At 41.5% G+C, this 24,167-nt stretch overlaps 1 long non-coding RNA gene across 2 annotated transcripts in view; it reads left to right on the top strand.

Annotated features, from left to right (window-relative positions):
- Positions 1 to 18,933, top strand: part of LOC122458117 — a 36,543-nt gene extending 17,610 nt beyond the window's left edge. Inside the window, exon 3 of one of the 2 annotated variants that reach the window (XR_006277992.1) lies at positions 18,510 to 18,933. This is a non-coding gene — a long non-coding RNA (uncharacterized LOC122458117). Of the gene's footprint in view, positions 1 to 10,477; positions 10,619 to 18,509 lie in introns of those variants that run through there. The other variant, XR_006277993.1, reaches the window with a different exon arrangement.
- Positions 18,934 to 24,167: the final 5,234 nt, after the last annotated feature.

Here is a 24,167-nt window from a genome sequence, read left to right as displayed (position 1 = left end):
TGCCATGTACATTGGCTAAACTGGACAGTCTCTACGTAAAAGAATGAATGGACACAAATCAGACGTCAAGAATTATAACATTCAAAAACCAGTTGGAGAACACTTTAATCTCTCTGGTCACTCGATCACAGACCTAAGAGTGGCTATCCTTCAACAAAAAAGCTTCAAAAACAGACTCCAAGGAGAGACTGCTGAATTGGAATTAATTTGCAAACTGGATACAATTAACTGAGGCTTGAATAGAGACTGGGAATGGATGAGTCATTACACAAAGTAAAACTATTTCCCCATGGTATTTCTCCCCCCCACCCCACCCTCCACTATTCCTCTGATATTTTTGTTAACTGCTGGAATTAGCCTACCTTGCTTGTCACCATGAAAGGTTTTCCTCCTTCCCCCCCCCCCCCCCGCTGTTGGTGATGGCTTATCTTAAGTGATCACTCTCCTTACAGTGTGTATGATAAACCCATTGTTTCATGTTCTCTGTGTGTGTGTATATAAATCTCTCCTCTGTTTTTTCCACCAAATGCATCCGATGAAGTGAGCTGTAGCTCACGAAAGCTTATGCTCTAATAAATTTGTTAGTCTCTAAGGTGCCACAAGTACTCCTTTTCTTTTTGCGAATACAGACTAACACGGCTGCTACTCTGAAACCTGTCATTATAGATAAAGTGCAGAGTGGTTTTAGGAGAGGAAGATGCAACATTGATCACGTTGTTAAATTAGAAACTGAAATATAAATAATATACCAGCATTATAATAGGTACAGGAGCTTAAGTTTAGAAAAAACCCAGGATTTGAGCTGAGATACAAGTCTCTAGTTTGAGTAGAGGTGAACCAAGGAAGCTGTGTTTTTAGATCTAGGTATAGGCTAGAATTTTGAGATTCATGTTCAAGGGCAAATCAGGGTTATTTGACAATACCAATATCTTGCAAACTGTTCTTGCAAGATTTTAGCCCTAAATGGCATTTCTATCTTGAACACTGAAGTCTTTCAAGATAACTGCTCTTGTGAGATTTCTGCCTGCTTGGACTGAAAGTCTCCTGACAACGGCTGCTTTTGCATAACTTTGGCTGCATCTGAACTAAAGCTGAAAAATAAGCTCCTTCCAAAACAATACAGTTGGATTCATATCTCGGAATTAACATCTAATCTCCTGAACTCTGAAGTTTGAAGGGAGTTTGCTTTGATAGTTCAGTTTTTTTGGGCCAGCTCCATGTTTAAGCAAGTTGTATTGATGAAGTGCTAACATGGATTTGAAATGATTACTTGAAGTTGTTTTGTACTTTCTATGTTAAACATTTTAGCATGGAAATTTAACTACACATTGTGTTGTACTGTTGTCATGAAACAGTCATTATTTTGTTATAACTTCCAAAAAGTACCTTAAAATCAAAATGCTGGAAGTAGTTACACTGCCAATTATTAGACCTCTGCTTTGTATGTATGTATGAATATTAATTATTGCTGTAAAAATGAATGAGTAATCACATGAGATTCAGGATCAGGAAGTCAACTTCAAGACTATTTCTCTAACAGTGCCACTGATTTTTGGGTCTCTCAATTTTTGGGTGACCACCATGAGATATTTTGGTTTTCATTTTCAGATATAATGACCACATTGATTTAACATGTAGTTGTGGGTGCTCAACACTTCTGAAAATCAGACGCAGCATGTCTCAAGTTAGGCACTCAAAAACTGAGACACCCAGAATACCAGCCACTTTGAAAATTGTCATTCAAGGGCAATACTTCCATTGATTTCCCATTGGCTGTTTAGAGTAGGTAAGGACTGCAGGATCAGGTTCTAACCCTCCTGAATCCACAGGACCTACTTTGTAGTTGTTTGCCAGTTATCTGAAACAGCAATTAATTTTGTTTGTACAGGGATGTATAGGAAAATAATACATCTGTCTTTGTTTTGCTTAATTATACCAAGTATGTAAAACCCAGAATGTAATTTGATCCATAGTATCAACGGTGTCAGCTGTGACCATCTTTTGTAAATTATATTAGATTTTTTTTACTTTGTATTAGGAGTTTGTCTTGCAAGATGGTTGCATATGTCAGACTTTGTCATAACATATCATACGTATCATAATAGCAGAAAAGCAATAATATAGTTTTATATATTGTGGGCATTGTGCTGCAGTTCCTTCTTAGGCAAAATGCCCTAATAAATTTTGCCCACATGCAAAGTAAGTTCTTATCTAACTCACCATTTCCTACTCTTGTCATTGTTTAGGCTAGAAAAGTGCACTAGTTTAACTAAATTGGTTCTAAAGTGGTTTAGTTGAGCTGGTGCAGACACTTACTATAGATTCACTTCAACTGATTTAATGAGACAAGGTGGGTGAGGTAATACCTTTTATTGGACCAACTGAACTTTAAGTCAGTGAATTATTTTTGTGTGTGGACAAGTCTACGTGGAGCTTCTGGATGAACCAGACCCTTTGGTGGACCATCCATTTAAAGCAGAAGCACAGAATTATGCCAAAGAGTTCAGAAAAGACAGGAATAAGTACTTTTGACAACCATTACTAAAAAATACTGATATGAAACTTGTAACAGGAGCTAAAAAATGTAAACATAAATTCAAGAGGAGGAAAACTAATTAGCTAAGTCATTTGGAATCAAATCTTATGTGCTTGTTTAGACTACATGTATTTCCAGGAAAATGGTAATGAGGAACAGCACATCATTTCCAGTGCTTTCGGACCCAATGAAACATATATAGGGGTTTTCATTTTATTTTTGTTTTCTATAACAAATGGCTGGGTATGGGTAACATAATAGATGTTGAGTAATGATGTGTGAATGAGAGATCATCTCAGAAGAGATACAGCAGACCTCCGTTTATCTGATCTAATTGGGACTGGGGCCAGATCAGATAACCAAAAATGTGGATAATTCAGAGAATGAGAGAGTGTGAGGCTGCAGCACCATCTAGTGGTCACAGGAGAGATCACCTGCTTCTGGATGTGTGAGTTGTTAGGTTAATATGGAGAGCCCAATAAATGGGATTCTATTGTATTTGTACTTCTGCCTGGGGAATCACATGCAGGCATTTTTACTTTCATTGTAGTCACTTATGGCCCAATCCTGGAAGCCCTCTAGACATAAAACTCCCATTCAACTCAACAGCAATTCCAAACATGGGGGCCTAATCCAATGTCAACTGAAGTCAGGGCACATAACAGCCTTTTCACCAGGCACTGCTGTCTCCCTCACAGCTTTCCAGAAGTATGTTCCACTGACATTCTGCAGTTACTCAGGCTAAAGTTAAATCTCTCCTTCCACTTGTGCAAGTGTCCAGTGTAAGGCTTCATAAACCAAGGAAGCAGAAAGTAAGTTGCATTCCAAGAATGAATGGAGGCACCTTAATTCCATGAATGTCTACAGTGTTCTGAGGAGGAAAAGTTCCCTTGCTCACTCCAGCAAACAGGCATGATTTTCTAACCATAGTTGAATCATGGACCTTTTCAGACCACAGTACATTACTACTGATTCGTCTTCCATAGTGATCAAGCATGCCTTGCAGCTCCATGGAGAAATACCCCTTCCTTTTGAAGGGGGTCTGTGGCCAGTCTCTGTGGCCTGGGTTGGGGACATAGAATAGGCACATGTGTCCCATCAATAGTTCATGGTTTGGGAGCCCCAGGTCATCAATAACCTCCCGTGTGTTGCCAAGCTTTATGAAATGGCACAGTAGCACCCTCTTCATAGCATTGCAGACCCTCCTGACAACAGCCCTGACAGTTTCCTTGTCAACACCAAACTGGTTAATTACTGACCAATACCAATCAGACATGGTGAGCTTCCAGATGGTGATGGCAACACATTTCTTCACGCAGAAGGGTACTCTCATGTTAGTCTTCTGCTGTTGCAGATCTTGGATGATCTCTGCATAGATATTTAGGAAAGTTGCTTTTATCATCCTGAAGTTCTGCATCATTACCCTCTCTCATCAGTAACTGTTAGTTGGCCGAGCACAGAAGCAGCACTCCACTGGGTACAGGTGCTCCTGGTACATGCCCTGTGAAAGTGACTGCTCAGTTTCATCCTCCTGCTTCTCCTTACCTTGTAGCCATATTGCCACAGCATCAACATCCCTATGAAACCGCAGAGCCAAACCCATTGCCTACATGACTCAAAATTCACATGCATCATCCTCTTCATATGAATGATTACCATGATCACAGTCCTGAGCACTGAATGCTCCATGCTGCTTGATACCAACTGGCAAATGGGACCAGTAAAATGAACGAATGACAGGAGAGGAATCATGGGACTATTAGTTTGACACAAAGTCCTAGTATTCCTGGAGTTTACAGCATGCATCAGATGTATCATGTGAAAAACCATAGAACAGAGTAATGGAACAGTGCACCATGAGATATCTGCCCAGAATGAAGAGCAGTTAATTTGATCTAAGGCAAAAGTGTGTGTACACTATTATTAACAATGAAAGTACACTGTAGTAAGTGCTGTGGATGCACTTCTGTTCACTACAGTTAAATCGCTGAATTTTAGAGCAAACAAATTACATCACTGTAATATCCCCATGTAGGCATGGCTTAACTTTATACTATTATTTTCTTCTGTCTTGGCTTATAGGTTAAGTTATAGCAAACTAATACCACTTTATTCCTGAATGAAAGCATGCACACATGGATTTAACCCACTGTAACTTATGTGCATTGACTTCACCCTGTTAGTTGATTTCCCTTCCGTTTCCTGAGTGTCCTCATGTAGACATTAAAACTAAACACAACTAAGAGCATGTTAGCTGGATTCTTTTCCTTCTTGTATAGCAATAGAATGTTTTACTGACTTCCAATTAATTACAGGACAAATTGATTCTACCTGTGCAAACTTATTGATGGCAGCTTACTTATAAGAAGAGTCACTGGTGGCTGACTTGAAGACACAGGGTTGCACAGGTGTCAATGATTGCCTAATTCATCCTGCCAACCTTTATTACAGGTGTTAATGCAGCAGAATGAAAGAACTCAATTTGACTTTGAGTTTGCAGGGTTGGCAGTTAGAAATTTTTTTTTACTTTTACAATGAGTACACTGTATACATAAGTCTTTGAGACAGACAATAAGTATGGAACCCCACACTGCCATTTTGTAGAGCCAGAATAAAATTGCACTTCAGTTTGTTTAAAAAAAAACGCCTTTATTGATTAGAGCATATACTGAAATCCAGATTCTATTATATGTCTTATAAATTTTGACACTGAACCTGAATGTCCACAGGCAAAAAAATATATTTTAAAAAAATTATTGTGATGCCTTTTTCACAGTGACCTTAAAATTTGTCCCCTTTCTTTGTGATATTACAAGAGAGAAAATAAATCTGTTCAATCTTGTTCTCCTTAATTTGTATGATAACTAGCACTTAATTATAGGTATAAAAATGTGATATCTGTAGTGATTATAATTAATAGGGACAATGCATCCTGTAATTTGCATGGGTAAAGTTCAAGGGTGAGATTCCTCCACTGCTTGCACCTAAAATTCCCATTGATGTCAGCGGGAGCTCTGGATGTGAAAGTTATATTGAATTGGGTTCTCAGGCAATACTGGCCATATATTGGATGAAAGGAGAGAACATGAATTGGGCAGAGAATTGCTGTTGAATGACATAAGAGCCCTTGCTAGCCTCGTTGCCATGGACAATATGCTGGTGTACTCAGTAATGGAGTATAGGATTCTGAACACAGTTCCTCCTTCCATGTGTTTCATTTATTGGGACTGTTAAGAGGCTAATGGCCAAAATCCTGGCTCCATTGTAGTTAGTGGAAAAATACCCACTGACTTCAGTGGAGAAAGGTATTCATAATGTGTATATCACTCAGTAGTCCAGGGGCTTATGTTCTAGAAATACATTCAATCTGTATAGGGATGACAATTTATAAAATAACTATCAATCAGCAGGATCATATAATAGAAATAAAGCTTCTTTTTTTCCTTCTAGGAAGGAAGTAGAACACTTTAAATATCAAAGGAGGGTTACTAGGTAGGCATTGTGATAGTTGCTTATGTAATTGGAGGCTAAGAAACATCCAATTTTTATAATTAATAGGCTAAGAAAAGATGTTACAACACATCCAGCTAAGATAAAAGCATCTTAAGTGTGTCCACCAATTTTGCACTCTCAACAAGCTAATCTATAGATATCTTAGATTGTAGACTCTTTGGGGCAGTGACTGTATTTTTATTGTATGTGTATATAGTGCTTAGCACATTAGGGTCCCCATCCCATTATCTCTAGTGCTACCACAATAGAAATACTTAATGATATTATCTGACTGCCTGATTTCTGAGTACACTTCTGTTGCTAGCCATCTAGATACCAGCATTTGTACCTGCAGTTAAGTGAGTCCACAGAATCAGAAGCTGTTTTTCAAAAGCAGCCTGTAGAGTGTGTAACCTCCCTTTTCCAAAATAGCTAGCAGCAGCTACAGCCGAGAGCACAGATCATCCTCTCATCACTCCCCAAATATAGGTCTGTGGTTGAAGGAAATCTTGTAGCTTTGTTTAGGTAGCTTTTTATTTTTATTTTTGGGGGGAGGGAATCTTTTGCTCTAAAAGATGTCTGAACTGTGCCCAGATGGGCATAGTTCCATGCTTGTCTTGGTGCTGCTCCGATTGGCCTTTTGAAGATTAACAATTTAAAAGATTAAAATTATGTAAACTAGAGATCTAAAATGAATTTTAATTATGTCTGTTTAAACATTACTATGCTTAGGCAGTAATCAAGCTAGCATTGCAAAATATTAATACAGCAAGAGAATAAAGGCTAAGTGAAAGCATTTATTGCTTTTCAAATGTTTATACCATTTAAAGAGGAAAAAAATGTGGAAAACTTCTTCTTGTGTCTAATGACTTTACAGGCTCCAAAGTACACAAGGGAGCTGAATCCATTCCAAAGAAAAACCGCAGGAATGAAAACATTTCACTAAATACAAAACAGTCCTGTTTTGACTTTCAAAAATTGTGTTATTGCAACATCCCTAAATTACCAAAAAACTGGAAGTCTTCTATGTCCAAAAGTTGTGATGTGGGCCAAAGGAAATATTTTACTTAAAGTGTAGAGAAAAGCTAGTTACACTGTTTCAGCAAAGCCTAGGAGCATTGTGATGTGTAAGCGGAAAAAAGAGCAACACATTTCTCCACAATCAAGGAGCTAGAGGAGTAAATTCTGTCCTCAGTTACACCAGTGTAAGTCTGGAGTAACTCCACTGATTTCAGATTTCAGGCTCAGAATTTGGCCCTTTATATTACATAATTAGAAAAGCTTAAGTACAGAAGTATCCAAAAAGAAATAGCCATATTGAACTCGAAAGCAAAAGATTAAAAGTAAGCAAGTAGTTACTAGGTACCAGTGTCCTGCTAAGTAGTAGGTTTATCAGTTCTCAGTAGTTGTTGGGTGAGTGTCATGCTATTAAGGTATGTTCAGCTCATTGAAAATCTTCTGTTGTTCTGTTTCTGTCTTTTTTTCTTTGGTTGAGCGTGTTGCCACTCAGTATCCTGCTAGAAAGCTTTTGTAGGTTGAGTTTCTGTGAACTGGTATTAGCTGACGACTCTTTATGTCATTATGACTATCATCATGACAAATCTTGAGGGAAAGTAACCTTCTTGAAGATTGAGTGCTGCCCAGATCAGTCTCTAGTTAGGTCCTTAAGATGATCTGCCTGGATATTCAATCAGTGTCCAGCATGGGTGATCTTATCATGCCAGCAAAGCTTTTGGCACCCATATAATCACCAATCATATAGCAGCATTTTTTAGTCTGCCAAAATGGTCATGCCATTCTAATCTGTTAGTATCAAGAAAACTGCCAAAACCTCAGCAGTGCTGATGGAGATGATTTGTAGGTTCAGCTACGGATATTATTACTGATCTTTTCCTGCTACTTATAAGGAGCAGCTGATGAAGGTGATGAGACTTGAGCATGTCAGTCTGGTCCTTTTAAGTCTTCCTCAGCCTCCATGTTTCGCTGTACAATAGAGTTGATATAACTGTAGTTCTGTTCATCTACAGCTTCACAGTAAGCTTGATGTCCAACATATCCACAGAGGCCGCTGAAGGCCCCAGAATGTGGCAGCAGCTTCTGCATACAAGCATTCACATCTTTCGACATCCTCCAGCACTTGTCTGTGATACTTCTCAAGCATAAGATGGGTGCATAATTAGTTGGAAGAAAGTAGTTATCAAGGGTTCGCTGTCAGACTGGGAGGAAGTATCTAGGGGGGTCCTACTGTGGTCTGCCCTTGGTCCAGTACTATTCAATATTTCCATTAATTATTTGGATAATGGAGTGGAGAGTATACTTTTAAAATTTGCTGATGGCAACAATCTGGGAGACATTGTAAGCACTTTAGAGGACAAGATTAGAATTCAAACCAACCTTGACAAATTAGAAAATTGGTCTGAAATCAAGACAATGATATTCAATAAAGATAAGTACAAAGTACTTCACTCACAAAGGAAAAATCAAATGCACAACTACAAAATGGGGAATAACTGCTTACGTGGTAGTACCATTGAAAAATTTCTGGGAATTAGTGGATCACAAACTGAATATGTCAACGATCTGATACAGTTGTGTGTGTCATATGTAAGACTTTGGAGGTAATTTTCCCACCCAAGTTGGCACTGGTGAGGCCTTAGCTAGAGTATTATATCCATTTCTGGTCACCGCATGCTAAGAACGGTGTGGACATATTGGAGAGGAGAGCAACAAAAATGAGAAAAGGTTTAAAAAAATCTGACCTATGAGGAAAGATTAAAAAAAAAGATGGGCATATTTAGTCTTGAGAAAAGAAGACTGGGGGGGAACCTGATAAGTCTTCCAATATGTTAATGGCTGTTACAATGCGGATTGTGATCACTTGTTCACCATGTCCAATAAAGATAGGACAAGAAGTAATGGGCTTCATTTGCAGCAAGGGAGATTTAGGTTAGGTGTTAGGGAAAACTTTCGAACTATAAAGACAGTTAAATACTGGAATAGCCTACCAAAGGACGTTGTGGAATCCCCATTGTCTAAACTGTTCTTACAAATCTCCACAAACACCCACCCACCAGAGATGGCCTAGGTTTACTTGTTCTTGCCTCAACACAAGAGGCTGGACTAGATGACCTCTTGAAGCCCTACATTTCTAAGGTTCTATTTGACAGTTGCCACCTGCTTGATATCCTGTCCAGACAAGTCAATACTGTGCTGCTTGATGGTAATGGCGAGGGACAGTTTATCTAGTTACATTTAAACTTTGGTTGAAAAAGTTTCCTAATACTTGCCTAATAGCAGTGGAATGCCTGCCATTCTTCCCTATAGACTTCCTTTACTTTCCTATACCAAAGCTAGCCTACTGCTGCCCAGTTTATCGTGGGATTAGTAAATTATTGGGATACTCCAAAATACTTATCCCAGAGAGCAACAGTCACTGCAGACATGGCCTGTGCAGTCACCTTTCACCACTTCATTGTCCAGAAGCTACCTACTTGTACAAGAAGTGCAGCACGCTACAGAGAGTGCAATTGCAAGTCATTTTCATAGCAAAGCTTTTCAACCAGAACCTATTGAAATGCCACAGTGTTCAGATGGCCAGACCTTTGTGGATATCTATATCTTTGCCTTTAAACTGAGGAGCATATCAAGGCATAGCTGACAACTACCAAAGCAACACCAACATGTATTAATATTTGACTTAACAGCTGTTTGCACACTGTTGCAAGCAGGGGAAGGATGTGAGACATGCAAAAAACCAACCAAGGGTCACAATCGCACAGAGGTGGGCAAACTATGGCTCATGTGACCCTTCTGCCCGGCCCCTGAGCTCCTGGCCCGGGAGGCTAGCCCCCGACCTCTCCCCTGCTGTTCCCCCTTCCCCGCAGCCTCAGCTCACCGCACCGCTGGCGCAATGCTCTGGGCGGCAGGGCTGTGAGCTCCTGGGGCAGCGCAGCTGCAGAGACCAACCTGACCCAGTGCTCTGAGCTGTGCAGTGGCGTGGCACCACCGGCGCTCCAGGCTGGGCAGTAAGGGGGCAGGGAGTGGGGGGAGTTGGATAGAGGGCAGGGGAGTTTGGGGGGGTGGTCGGGGGTGGGGGTGTGGATAGGAGTCAGGGTGGTCAGAGAGTGGGGAATAGGGGGTTTGAATGGGGGCTGGGGTCCTGGGAGGGCAGTCAGGAATGAGAGGATGGGTTGGATGGGGTGGCAGGGGGCAATCAGGGGCAGGGAGTCAGGGAGGGGTGGATGGGGCAGGAGTCCCGGGGGGGCCATCAGTGGGTGAGAAGCAGGGGGGGTTGGATAGGGGTTGGGGGCCAGGCCACACCTGACTGTTTGGGGAGGCACAGCCTCCCCTAACCAGCCCTCCATACAATTTTGGAAACCCGATGTGGCCCTCAGGCCAAAAAGTTTGCCCACCCCTGCATTGCCTGTTACTATATATCCATTCTACCAGGACATGGACAGAATCCTCAGTAAAGATCCAACCTGGCAGTAGATAATGCCAGAGCTCATCGGAGAGCCTTGTCTGGGTGAAGAAGAGAGCTAGAAGGAGGAAGATGAAAATGAGATAGATCTTACCAGCCAGGAACTGTTTTCCGAGATGGCAATAGAAGCCACAGAAGATTATCTGACTTTGCCAGAGGCATAATACACAAGTGATGCAAAGTAAAACTGCAACTACTATCCTTAAACTGTTGCAGGATAACCATACTTAGCAATTAAGCAATCAATGTATATAGCACCAACTGATTTCTTGAATGTAGACAAGAGCTACAGGGTTGGTAAGCTGGAAGACAAGGCTCAGAGGGGAGGAAGGAGGCAGCGTGTACCATAATACACTCAGATTTGCCTTAAACTTCTCTCACCAACACCATGGGTGAAACAACATGCTACTTAGAGGGTACCCTAACAGTATATATCAGTTTTTATTGTCAGGTTGCTACCTACAGTCAGTTCATTTTGCAAATGGAGTCTGACCGGGAATTGCTCAGCTGTATTAATTAATGGGGTGGCAGACACACACATACACACACGAGTTATGTATGCCAACTATTCCCTTTTCACTGGGACTGTGCTTTTTTTTTTTTTTTTTAACAGCGCTGGTGTTTGTTTCGCCAGCCATACTGCTGGATGGATCTGTTTTTTGTGTGTTTTAATGTGTCTCATCATTATATGTTGCTGTGGGTGGGGGAGTTAGGAAGCTGATGACTTAATGCTCTCTTCATGACATTTGCTGTCTATAAATATATCAGAGGGATAAATACAGGAGAGGGAGAGGAATTATTTAAGCTCAGCACCAATGTGGACACAAGAACAAATGGGTATAAACTGGCCACCAGGAAGTTTAGACTTGAAATTAGACGAAGGTTTCTAACCATCAGAGGAGTGAAGTTTTGGAATAGCCTTCCAAGGGAAGCAGTGGGGGCAAAAGATCTATCTGGTTTTAAGATTCTACTTGATAAGTTTATGGAGGAGATGGTATGATGGGATAATGTGATTTTGGTAAGTAATTGATCTTTAAATATTCAGGGTAAATAGGACTAATCCCCTGAGATGGGATATTAGATGGATGGGATCTGAGTTACCCAGGAAAGAATTTTCTGTAGTATCTGGCTGGTGAATCTTGCCCATATGCTCAGGGTTTAGCTGATCGCCATATTTGGGGTTGGGAAGGAATTTTCCTCCAGGGCAGATTGGAGAGGCCCTGGAGGTTTTTTGCCTTCCTCTGTAGCATGGGGCATGGGTGACTTGAGGAAGGCTTCTCTGCTCCTTGAAGTCTTTAAACTATGATTTGAGGACTTCAATAGCTCAGACGTAGGTGAGGTTTTTCGTAGGAGTGGGTGGGTGAGATTCTGTGGCCTGCGCTGTGCAGGAGGTCGGACTAGATGATCAGAATGGTCACTTCTGACCTTAGTATCTATGAATCTATGACATAGCCGCTCTGATCATTACAGAGTGGATCTAAAAACTGACTGAGACAGAGAAGGGGGAGCTGTCAGTAACTGGCCTCCTACCTTTCTGCAGGTGTCCTGGTGTTGCAGTCATGTGTATATATGAAAGTTACCACAAGGAGGAAATGGAGGAAATAGTGTGCCCATCTACCCCTGAAAAGCTGTACTGTCCCTGTTACAAAAATCAGTTTTGTGCCAGTTTTTGTAAATGTGTAACGGCTAGAAGAAGGAGCCATTGGCCAGATGAGACAGAGAAATTATTGACACTTGCTGAGTCAATTGATCTCCCATGACTAGGCCTGCTACATATTGATCCCCTGCCAGATGTTCTGAACAACCCCCTCTAATCAAGCCCTTTAAACAACTCATTCCCCCTTTGGACAGAGTCAGATATATGTGGTGTCAGGTGAGTTCTGTAGTGCAGGAGAGAGAAGTGAGCACCTTTTTTCCCCCTCACCCTTCCAGGCACAACTTTTTGAGGCCCATAATAGAATCACGGACTGGAAGAGACCTCAGGAGGTCATCTAGTCCAATCCCCTGCTCAAAGCAGGACCAACACCAACTAAATCATCCGAGCCAGGGCTTTATCAAGCTGGGCCTTAAAAACCTCTAAGGATGGAGATTCCACCACCTTCCTATGTAACCCATTCCAGTGCTTCACCACCCTCTTAGTGAAATAGTCTTTCCTAATATCCAACCTACACCTCCCCCACTGCAGCTTGAGACCAGTGCTGCTTCTTCTGTCGTCTGCCACCACTGAGAACGGCCTAGCTCCATCCTCTTTGGAACCTCCCTTCAGGTAGTTGAAGGCTGCTATCAAATACCCCCTCACTCTTCTCTTCTGCAGACTAAATAACCCCAGTTCCCTCAGCCTCTCCTCATAAGTCATGTGCCCCAGCCCCCTAATCATTTTCATTGCCCTCCGCTGGACTTTCTCCAATTTGTCCAGATCCCTTCTGTAGTGGGGGGAGACCAAAACTGGATGCAATACTCCAGGTGTGGCCTCACCAGTGCCGAATAGAGGGGAATAATCACTTTCCTTGATCTGCTGGCAGTGCTCCTACTAATACAGTCCAGTATGCTGTTGGCCTTCTTGGCAACGAGGGCACACTGCTGACTCATATCCAGCTTCTCGTCCACTGTAATCCCCAGGTCCTTTTCTGCAGAACTGCTGCTCAACCAGTCGGTCCCCAGCCTGCAGTGGTACATGGGATTCTTCCTTCTTAAGTGCAGGACTCTGCACTTGTCCTTGTTGAACCTTATCAGATTTCTTTTGGCCCAATTCTCCAATTTGTCTAGGTCACTCTGGAACCTATCCCTACCCTCCAGCATATCTACCTCTCCCCTCAGCTTAGTGTCATCTGAAAACTTGCTGAGGGTCCAATTAATACCGTCATCCAAATAATTGATAAAGATGTTGAACAAAACCGGCCCCCTGGGGCACTCCGCTTGATACCAGCTGCCAACTAGACATTGAGCCATTGATTACTCCCCATTGAGCCAGCTTTCTATCCACCTTATAGTCCATTCATCCAATCCATACTTTTTTAACTTACTGGCAAGAATACTGTGGGAGACAGTATCAAAAGCTTTGCTAAAGTCAAGATATGTCACATCCACCACTTTCCCCATATCCATAGAGTCAGTTATCTCATCATAGAAGGCAGTCAGGTTAGTCAGGCATGACTTGCCCTTGGTGAATCCATGTTTACTGTTCCTGATCACCTTCCTCTCCTCCAAGTGCTTCAAAATGGATTCCTTGAGGACCTGCTCCATGATTTTGCCGGGGACTGAAGTGAGGCTGACCGGTCTGTAGTTCCTCAGATTCTCTTTCTTCCCTTTTTTAAATATAGGCACTATATTTGCCTTTTTCCAATCATCCGGGACCTCCCCTAATCGCCACAAATTTTCAAAGATAATGGCCAATGGCTCTGCAATCATAGCCTACTCCTTCAGCACCCTTGGAGTAATTAGATCTGGACCCATGGACTTGTGGATGTCCAGCTTTTCTAAATAGTCCTTAACCTCTTCTTTCACCACTGAGGGCTGCTCACTTCCTCCCCATACTGTGTTGCCCAGTGCAACAGTCTGGGAGCTGACCTTGTCCTAAGTAATCTATTTACATTACAGAGATATTAAAAGGGAGCTTAATCATGGTTTGTAGGTACCTACATGGGGAGAAGAACTGATAGAAGAGGGTTCTTTAAGTTAGCAGAAAAAGTGTAAGAGCCAATGGCTGAAAGCTGAAGCTTGAGAAATTCAGAATAGAAATAAAGTGAAAATTTGATAGTGAAGGTAATTGACCATAGTAATAATGTAGATAGGAACATTATACTTGGAGTTTTTAAATCAAGACTGATGTCTTTCTAAAATATACACTGTAGCTCAAACAGAAGTTGCTTGATGCAGGAATTACTAGATGAAATTCTGAGGTCTATGTTATGCAGGATCAGACTAGTGATCATAATGGTCTTTTCCAGCCTTAGAGTCTATGAACATCTCCTCCTAAGACAGGTTCCTGTTTTTTCCACTTTGAAAATCTGAGCATTCAGCAGGGGAGGAGGAGGAGGAAAGAGATGTGAGGATTGCCCAATTTTCCCCAGGCTCTGACGTCCACCTCATGATGTCATGGAGGGAAGAGGGGAGACAGAACAAAGGTAAAGAGAGAAATAAAGGAGAGTTTGAGAGAGGGGAGAAGCCCCAAGTCTTCCCAGTTCCAAAAGGGAGAATTTCCAAACTCCCACTCTGAGAAAACAACAGACACCTCCTAAAAATACTGCTGTATGGAACAAGCCTGCCCCATGTGTCTAAACAAGCTGGTAGAGGTCATTAGGCTTCCCCTAGACAGAAAACCATAGGCATAAGGAAGTCTGTTGGGGAGGGAGGATCACCGAGTCTTGTGAGAAAGGGCCTCCATATGGTCAGATAAGCATACAAACACCAGCCTAAGGCTCCCCACTAGTTTTTCCTGGCTGTTCTCCTACTCTAATAACTGCTTATTTCCAGGTCTGCTCTCCCTAAATAAAGTCTCTCTTCTGACTCAATGCAGGCTAGCCTTATCACTACCAGCAGGCCTGGTTCTTAGTCACATATTCTCCTGCCATGTGACTTTGTACTTATTGCCTCCAACCTGGAGGAGATGGACTAATCCTGTCACAGAAAACGTTGCATTCCAGCCCCCCTAAAGGGGTTGCTCACCCTGTGACAGATCCTAACAGCATATCACAAAAAATAAACATACAGCAGGACAGAGGGACATTTTGTATATGATTTTAATTTTAAAAATATGTTTCTTATTAAAGATATCATGTGCAATTCATTGGATATGGAAAATAAATTACAGAAGAACAAGGAATAAAACAGTACAATATGTAGGAATTTAGATGACACCACAAACCACTGCAGCTCTTGTACGTTTACCATAATGTCGTTGATATATGTATATAAATAGCTCACTTATACTTGTATCATATTCTCTCTTTCCATACTTCAGAATGTTAGAAAGCTACCTAAAACTGAATTACTAGAAAAATTGTTTGAATATATAATACTGTCTTAAATAACAGGGCTTTTGATTATCTGGTCTAATCTATTGAATTTTGGAATCAAAATATTTTTCTGGCTATAGATTCCATCTTGGTGTAAAAGATATAGACTATGTCCCTCAAATCTCATGCTAACAATTTTTAGTAATTTAGATCAATAATTTGAGGTCAAACCCATTTTGATAAAGATAGACTGTATAGCCTGTATGCAAAATACAGTGAAAGACAGAGACTTCAGTTTGTTCCCTTTACAGATTTGTTGCTTTGAAATGGAAGGATGGCAAGTTTTCTGAACCATCAACTGTTATTCTTTCATAGAATCATAGAACTGGAAGCGAGCTCGAGAGGTCATCTAGTCCAGTCCCCTGCACTTGTGGCAGGACTAATTAGGTGTTTGTCTAACCTGCTCTTAAAAATCTCCCATGATGGAGATTCTACAACCTCCCTAGGCAATTTATTCCAGTGCATTCCACCCTGATAGGAAGTTTTTTCTAATGTCCAACCTAAACCTCCCTTGTTGCAATTTCAGCCCTTTGCTTCTTGTCCTATCCTCAGAGGTTAAGAAAAACAATTTTTCTTCCTCCTCCTCGTAACAAACTTACATAGTTGAAAACTGTTATCATGTCCCTTCTCAGTCTTTTCTTTTCCAGACTAAACAAACTCAGTTTTTTCAAAAAGAAAAGGAGTACTTGTGGCACCTTAGAGACTAACAAATTTATTAGAGCATAAGCTTTCGTGAGCTACAGCTCACTTCATCGGATGCATTTTTCAGTCTTCCCTCATAGATCATGTTTTCTAGATCTTTTATCATTTTTGTTGCTGCTCTTCTCTGGACTCTCTCCAATTTGTCCACATCCTTCCTGAAATGTGGTGCCCAGAACTGGACACAATACTCCAGTTGAGGCCTAATCAGAGCAGAGTAGAGCAGAAGAATTCTCGTTTCTTGCTTACAACACTTCTGCTAATACATCCCAGAATGATGTTCGCTTTTTTTTTGCAACAACATTACACTGTTGACTCATGTTTAGTTTGTGGTCCACTATGACCCCCAGATCTCTTTCTGCAGTACTCCTTCCTAGGCAGTCATTTCCCATTTTGTATGTGTGCAACTGATTGTTCCTTCCTAAGTGGAGTACTTTGCATTTGTCCGTATTGAATTTCATTCTATTTACTTCAGACCATTTCTCCAGTTTGTCCAGATCATTTTGAATTTTAATCCTATCCTCCAGAGCACTTGCAACCCCTCCCAGCTTGGTATCGTCCGCAAACTTTATAAGTATACTCTCTATGCCATTATCTAAATCATTGATGAAGATATTGAACAGAACCAGACCCAGAACTGATCCCTGCAGGACCCCACTCATTATGCTCTTCCAGCATGACTGTGAACCATTGATAACTACTCTCCGGGATCAGTTTTCCAGCCATTTTTGCACCCATCTTATAGTAGCTCCATCTAGGTTGTATTTTGCTAGTTTATTTATGAGAAGGTCATGCGGGACAGTATCCAAAGCTTTACTAAAATCAAGATATACCACGTCTACCACTTCCCCCCTATCCAAAAGGCTTGTTACCTTCTCAAAGAAAGCTATCAGGTTGGTTTGACAAGATTTGTTTTTGACAAATCCATGCTGACTGTTACTTATCACCTTATTATCTTCTAAATGTTTGCAAATTGGTTGCTTAATTATTTGCTCCATTATCTTTCCGGGTACAGAAGTTAAGCTGACTGGTCTGTAATTCCCTGGGTTGTCCTTATTTCCATTTTTATAGATGGGCACTATATTTACCCTTTTTCAGTCTTCTGGAATCTCTCCCATCTTCCACGACTTCTCAAAGATAATCGCTAATGGCTCAGATATCTCCTCAGTCAGCTCCTTGAGTATTCTAGGATGTATTTCATCAGGCCCTGGTGACTGGAAGACATCTCATTTGTCCAAGTAATTTTTAATTTGGTCTTTCCCTATTTTAGCCTTCTCTGATCCTACCTCATTTTCACTGGCATTCACTTTGTTAGACATCCAATCACCACCAACCTTCTTGGTGAAAACTGAAACAAAGAAGTCATTAAGCACCATTTCCACATTTTCTGTTATTGTTTCCCACCCCTCTTATTGGTAATGGGCCTACCCTGTCCTTGGTCTTCCTCTTGCTTCTAATGTATTTGTAGAATGTTTTCTTGTTACCTTTTGAATGCATATTACCTTGTTGTTTTTTTTAAAATCACCAGAATATTTGAAAGTTTTAGTGACTAGAAATCTTAGGAGAAAAGTGAAACAGTTTAAGAGGATATTTTTGGTTCTTCCGCCCCCCCCCCAGTCTGCCAGTTGCACTCATGTGAAAGATTCCTGCTGATTTGACTTTTGCCAAGATTTACATGATTGCTGTGGGGAGCAACTGGATTTAGCATGAGGAAGAGTAACTGCTTTCCCCCTAGGGAGAGACAAAAAGGAAATGAGAGAATGAGGCACATAGGCAATATTATCTGGAGCCATATTTCTGTTCAATTATTTTATTCAGCCTCTATTTTGGATTCTACTGCAACTAATAAAAGTCAGGACAGCTGGTGGCCTGGAGCCAAGTCTGAGATTAGCAAAGAAACTGTGTATTTTAGCATAACTCCATTTGTACCAGTTGCCAGTCAATAATGGAAGTGACATAGTGTTTTTATTTAAAGCCAACCATGTTGCATTGTGTAATGTATGTATAAATAAAAAAAACTGCCATTAGAATTTGCCAGATGGAGCTTTGGCTTGCACGCAGGGTTCTTCCTCGAAGAGAAAAGAGTCACTGTAGAACTGTGCATCATTACAGTCATTTTAGCAATTTGTTGTTGTGCATATGGTCTTTTTTGTGTTTTTAGATTTTGGATAACATGCGCTGAATGATAAAATAGAGGAAAAAACATTTTTGCTTATAATCCAGACCTGTGTGATGTTTAATCATCTACAGTTAGCCTTCAAGCTATTGTTTGTGGCTTACCTTACAGTACCTATGGAAAATATAAAGAATATTGAGATGCAGAAATATGTTTACAATGCAGTGTTCCTCAGTGTGAGGATCTTCTTGGGTGAGGAGAGGCTACAAACTGAGGAAAACAGATGGAGTGACCACAGGCGAGTTTGAATGATGTGTGAGTTTAGCATTGAGGGGGGAGTAGACTTCTAAATGTAATTATTCATAGATGATTAAACTAAATAATTAGAAGTTCTTCCCTAAGTGATTAAATAGAGCACATAAAAACTTTACTCTAACTATATTCAGACCCAGACTTATATTTAAACCCAGTCTAACTAAGGAGGTAAAACACCTATTGCACACTGACCAGGGTGGGCATTAACCAGTTTAGACTCAGAGTTTAAGACTAGAAGAGTCTTAAACTAATCTACTATGACTTTCTGTGTATCACAAGCTAACAACCAGAATTAGATTAAAGTATTACAGCCACAGTTGCCAACTTTCACACGGTAAATAAGCACCCTGACTTTCACGATAAGCCAAAAATCAAACTAATCCCATTTCAAAACAAGGTCAAAACAAGCCAATCCCTAAGAACCCCAACATTCTATGTGACTAGATCTCCCCCGGCGTGCAGTCTGAGACTGTGGTGGGCCCACTGTGCATCCCTGATTCTCTCCCCGCTCCGGCCCCTGCTTGCCCCTTGCCACAGCTTGCCAGTAGCCCGTCAAAAAAAAAGAAGCAACAAGCTACAGGCCAAGCAAGCTACAAGCCAACAACTAGCCAACCAGCAACTCACAAGCCAATTAAGCCAAAAACAAGCCCAATTTCTCCTTTTTTTTCATGGGTTTGGCATGTTTGATTAGAGCCCTGAGATGAAACTATTATAAGCCACAGGCAGAGAACAGGAGAAACTGAGGTGCACCTATGCCCAATGCCCCTGCAATAGGAGGGAATTGATTTAGTGAAATTTACCCAAATGTTTCTAGCAAGAGACCCATCTTCAGTGCTGCAGAATAATGGAGGAAGAAGAAAGAATGCAAAAACAAAAACCCCAGTATCCAGGCCAATCTGACCTGGGGGAAAATTCCTTACGAGTCTGGAATAGGCAGGCAGTTGCATCTTTGAGCACATGAGCAACACCTATCAGCCAAGCACCTGAGAGAGAATTCTCAGTGCATCACCTCTCTCTGTCCAGTGTCACATATCCAGCCATGGCCATTTCTGATGCTTCAAAGAAAGGAAGAAGCCCCCGCTCTCCCCAAAACAAAAACAAAATCACCCCCAAACATAGAGAACAAATTTCTGTCCTGACCCCTGCAGATGACTGGCTTCATAGAATATCAGGGTTGGAAGGGACCTCAGGAAGTCATCTAGTCCAACCCCTGCTCAAAGCAGGACCAATCCCCAATTTTTGCCCCAGATCCCTAAATGGCCCCTTCAAGTACTGGACTCACAATCTTGGGTTTAGCAGGCCAGTGCTCAAACCACTGAGCTATCCCTCCTCCCCTTTATATAACTATTTGTTTTTTTATGCCCAAGTGGTGTACATATGTGTCTGATGCAAACAACTAATGGCAAAAGGTTAACAGCAGAGTGCCTCAAGGCTCTTTATTAGTTCTGGTATTGTGCAATATATTTATTAATGATCTGGAAATGGAGATAAGCAATGAAATAACAGAATTTGCAGGGCCACAAAGTTAATTAGGTTAGTCAGGACCAGAGAGGACTGTGAGAAATTTCAGAGGAACATAATCAATTTAGGTGAATGAGTAACACAAGGCAGATTAAGTTCAATGTTGATAAATAAAAAGTAATGTACATTGGGTGGAAGAATTTAAACTACAGGTGTACTCACTTACCTACAGGGTTGTAAATTAACTGTATCAACACAGGAAAGGGATAGGGCATTACTGCAGACAGCCTAGTTTAGATATCTGCTCAATGTGTGTAGCTGCAGTCTGATGCAGTACGATAATGTCTATATCCTATGTTTCTTTTTTGGGTTTGGAACCTAAGCAAGAATTAGAAACTCTGAGAGGTTAAAATAGAGGAGATCACAGGGCTCTATGGGGATTATGGAGGACTCCTGAAGGGCAGGGAAGAACCCAAAACCAAATTCTGCTGTCAGTTACACACTTCCAACCTCACTGAGAGGCAAATTCTGCCTCACCTTTAGCAGAAACAGAAGACCCTATCTGCAGTGCAACTGGCATGGTTCCACTACATGGGATAGAGGACTCTCTGTAAGGGCTCTCTCTTTGCTGTGGCAGTAGGACTTGGGGTAGGAATAGGATCAGTGAATCTGCCATTATGTGCAACCACCAGCTGTATTCTCAATGCAGAAGGGTAACAGCCATAGAGACTAGAGCAGCTGAGGGTATCGCTGAGTACTACATCAGTTGTTGTAGTTGTGTTGGCCACTGCAGCTAGTTTTATAGGGACCTTCCAACCTCAACTTTCATAGAATACATAGACTGTGCATTGAGGGACAGGACTTGGTTTTGACAGGATATTGGTAGGCTCTACAAAGGGAGTACTATCTATTGCTAGCTGCTGTACTGTTTAGATATGAAGAAAAACAGGTCAGAGGTGTGGTTGAATTGCAAAGACCAAAAGTGATATCTTACATGTTACACATTTTTACTCGACTTATGTGCCAGACCATCTTTTTTCATTAAACACGCTTGCCATTGCTGTAAAACTATATTGAAAGATGTCAATTAAAAGTACATTTTTAAAAAAGTTTATTTTTTGAAATTTGGTGTTTTCCTTAAAAACATAAGAAGAAAGTTTGACAGAAGTGTGATTATGGATAGAGAGGCCTTTATTTCTGCAAGATTTAAATATTAAGTATAGACAGAATAACTCAATTCATGAGGGAACAATTTAACCAGACTGCATTGTAATTATATATTTTACTGCCCATTGGGAATCCTACATTTGGGAGATAATCGTTTGAAAGTCCTGCCTAAACTAGAAAATTGATCTATTCGACCAAGTCTCAATAACTGTGCATCCAATGAAGGGAGCTGTAGGTCACGAAAGCTTATGCTCAAATAAATTTGTTAGTCTCTAAGGTGCCACAAGTACTTCTTTTTGCGAATACAGACTAACATGGCTGCTACTCTGAATCCTGTGTCTACTTTGAACTTTTTGTAAAAATCAGTGCAGTTCCACCAGTAATAGCAATGGTGGGAGCACTAGTGTAGACTGACCGTCAGCATTTTTACATACAGTGTTGCCTAGGTCTGCGCAGAACCAGTAGCCAGTCAATGCTAATGCTCCCACTCCTACTGCCATCTGTGGCACTGCCTGTGAACTAGTGCAACAGTGGAAAATGTTAACAAAAAGATCAGCATAAAGCTGGGCATACCTGATACTCCAGGGCTGTATCTACACTTGATTTCTCCCACCATTATGTTATTGCCAGTTTAGATCCAGCAATCACAGCATTAATGGGAGAGCTAGTATACACTGGGGTCAGGTGTCCACTGGTATTTTTACCACTTTGTCATCTAGACCTGCTCTAAACAGGTGTAAAACCACAAATATTCTGTCTATGCGAGTGCTCCCACTGTTGCTACCACCAGTGGATCTGCATTAGTGGTAATATAATGATGGGAGATTAAAAAAGTCCTTCCAGTTTAGATACGGCCTCAGAGAACCAAGTATATTCAGTTTCAACACCCAGAACAAAAAGCAGCATCTATACGACTTTCAGAGTGATTTCTTGTGGTTAGAACGAATGTAAGTGAGTAAATCAATTTATTCATGCCTGAATATCAGTGACATAGTAGCAGAATTTTTGGAAGCCTTCATGATCCATTGCTAAATTGGAGCATATAGTAGCTGACCTTCCACATACCGTCCATCTGTTTCCTCATCGGTTGTCCCATGCACAAGGAACTGCGTGGGAAAAAGAACGAAGATACTTGTTGGAAATTTTAACAAATAAGCAATGAAAGCTAGCATCACTGGCGGAGCAGAAGTGGGAGTCAACATCTTGATAATGTCTAAGAGATGATAGGGATGTGGTAGACCAGGAAGGGCCTTAAAAGTCAAGGTGAGTAGTTTGTATTTGATGCATTGTAGGATGGCAGCCAGTGGAGAAATGCAAAGAGGGGTGATGTGGGCAAAGCGACAAGCCAGGAACATTTTCTTTGCAGCAGTATTTTGAATGGGTATATGAGTGACAACACTGCATTTCTGAAGGCCTGTGAGGAAGGGATTGTTGTAGTTGAGATGTGATAATAAGGGCCTGGATAAGACATTTAGTTATCTGGATGTTAGGGAAAGGCTGGATCTGAGATCTGGTCTACACTATATGGCTAGGTCGACACATACACAGCAAGGTAAGCTGCCTTGTGTCTTCACTTAAATTTGGATCCTGCCAATGTAAGTGCTCCGCTACACTGCCTTAATAACATCATCTCCCCAAGTGGCATAGACTCAGGGTTGACCCAGCGGTAGTGTAGACATTGCATTACTTACATCAACAGTTACTGACTTCCAGGAACTGCCCCACAATGACTCATGCTGACTGCTCTGGTCACCGTTGTAAACTCTCTTGGAGTCAGGTAGATAGGAAGCCACCCCCTCCCGTTTAAAGCCCCATGAATTTTTGAAATTCCTTTTCCTGGTTGCCCAGCTTGGCAAGCACACCTAGCAGCTCCCCATTGTTGAGTGTAACTACCCAGCTGACCATGCCAGCTACACTGTGCTCCTTTTCTGCTGTTTTCTGCTCCTCTCTGGATTACACGAGGTGGTGGATCTAGTGGGTCTGTGGGGGAGAAGAGGCTGTGAAGGCAAAGATCCAATTCAGCTATAGAAACGTGGACATCTATGAACAGATTGCTACGGGGTTGCAGGAGAAGGGCTACAGCAGGGACCAGCTGCACTTCCACATGAAAGCTAAGGACCTCTGGCAGGCATACCAGAGGGACGAAGAGACCAACGATCTGGTGGAGAGCTGAAGACCTGCCACTTTTATAAAGAGCTGCAAGCCATCCTCAGTAGGATCACCCCATCCCCCCAAGAGCACCGTTGATACTTCTGAGAAGCCTGAGTTACAGGCCCCTGCATGAACTGCAAGGAGGAGGAGGTGGATGAGGAAGAGAAGGAGGAGTATGGGGCACAGGTGACCAGGGGATCCAGCTGTGCAGCGAGCCAGGACTTGTTTGACTCCACTGTAGTCAGCCAGTCCTGACAGTCAAGCACGAGAGATGTTATGCAGGAAGAAGCAGTGAGATTTAGACATGGCCTGGACGTGAGGAACTAAAGAAAGGGCTGAATCAAAGATAACACCCTCCATAAGCGAGTGTGTGTTAATGGTCTGTGTGAACTGAGTGTTAAAATTGGTTTCAAAATTGCTTATGTAAACTTCGCATGCACTTTGGTGTTTGTGGACTTTTTGCAGATGTGCCTAATCGTATGTTATCTTTTGAACTTCATTTAGCAGCCTTAATAATAATGTAACTTCATTTTTGTTGTTGTTTAATATAACTTATGATTTTCTTCAACTCCCATAGAGGTCAAGGACAAAACTGCCTTTGAATTCAATGAGAGCTAGACCTGTCCCTTAAGGCTCAGCTCTAATTGCTGACCATCTGAGTACCACTGTAGGTAAGGGTCGCAGGTCCTAGTCCTTATATTGTATAAACTCGTTGATACAGGGTCATTGTCTTTT

Source organism: Dermochelys coriacea, chromosome 11 (assembly GCF_009764565.3).
Source record: "Dermochelys coriacea isolate rDerCor1 chromosome 11, rDerCor1.pri.v4, whole genome shotgun sequence".
In the NCBI taxonomy this organism is placed as follows: Eukaryota; Metazoa; Chordata; order Testudines; family Dermochelyidae; genus Dermochelys; species Dermochelys coriacea.
This window is presented reverse-complemented; position numbering and strand designations above follow the sequence as displayed.